Below are 1,421 nucleotides of genomic sequence, written 5' to 3'. Positions count from 1 at the left end.
ATGAAAAGTCTTGAGCGTCGAAGGTACAAGATTTCAAGGCTCAAAGGCCTTGAAGGCATAAAACCTTTCATACACCCCTCGTATATATGTGTGTATATATATATATATACAAGATAAACAAGAGTGAAAAAACTACAGAAGGCTTGTGTTACATGGTTAAAGTATATATTTAAATCGTTATGTCAGAAAAATGTTATAAGATTTTGGGTATATAAACATTGTATTTGGAGAAATAACCGGTTTCGTGTTGTCTTTTCAAATTTCTCTACTTGTATCGTAACATGTGTTCGCTCCAGTGCGAATAGAGCGCACGAAAGAGAGAGGTAGATAGATAGACAGACAGAGAGGGAGAGGGAGAATGAGTGAGAGGATGTGCGCAGAAAGATTTAAGATATTTCGAATTAGATTAAAAAATAGTGGAGCATCTTTAATGAAATGAAACAAGTCTGGTGAGTGACTATTATTTTCCTGCGCAGCTAAGAAAACAATAGGATGATTTTGTAGTTTTTTTAATCTTTACAAGTAGGGCTTTCAAATATAAGCACACATAACACACATATATACACACATCACACAAACACACATCACACAAACACACATCACACAAACGAACATCACACAAACACACAAAAAAAAATGCCCGTACACACGTATATATGTTTGTATGTATATGCATTTGATTGCGTATGGTTTTGATTGCGTATGTGACTGTCAAGGAGGAGATAAATGAACAAATAATACATGATGATGGATAATAGAAATAGAGGACTCAAAAAATGAAAAGTCGAAAAAAAAAATAAACAATGGAAGAAAATAAGTACGCCAAAGAGGAAACAAGGGGGTAAATGATCAGGGAGTAGAAAGTAGTAGGAGGACGAAACTGAGACAAACCGAGAAAGCGATAGACGAGAAAAATAATAGAGGGAGTGAATTGGTATATATACATATATATATATATATATATATATATGCGAGTAAAAATAAATACAAAAAAGGTGGATTTTTTTGTATGATTGTGTATAGAGGAATATATTATTTTGCTTAAAAGAGTTCCAACACTGTCTGTTTTTTATGTTTTATTTATATTCCTGCAGAACTAATGTGGGGTATAGAATATGGAATATACAATATATAATATGATATACAATATACAATATAAAATAAAATAAAATAAAAATGGATGGCACCATGAAAGAAAGTATTGAATGTAGATAAAGAGAGAGAGAGAGAGAGAGAGAGAGAGAGAGAGAGAGAGAGAGAGAGAGAGAGAGAGAGAGAGAGAGAGAGAGAGAGAGAGAGAGATAGAGAGATAAAGATAGATAGATTTACACACACACACACACACACATATATATATATGAGAGAATTTACGAAAAAAACAACAACAGACGAAGACATGTGGTGTAAACAAAAAATAGATG

This window comes from Octopus bimaculoides, chromosome 2, assembly GCF_001194135.2.
Source record: "Octopus bimaculoides isolate UCB-OBI-ISO-001 chromosome 2, ASM119413v2, whole genome shotgun sequence".
Lineage (NCBI taxonomy): Eukaryota > Metazoa > Mollusca > Cephalopoda > Octopoda > Octopodidae > Octopus > Octopus bimaculoides.
The sequence above is the reverse complement of the archived record's forward strand: the minus strand, read 5'-3'. Positions refer to the sequence as shown.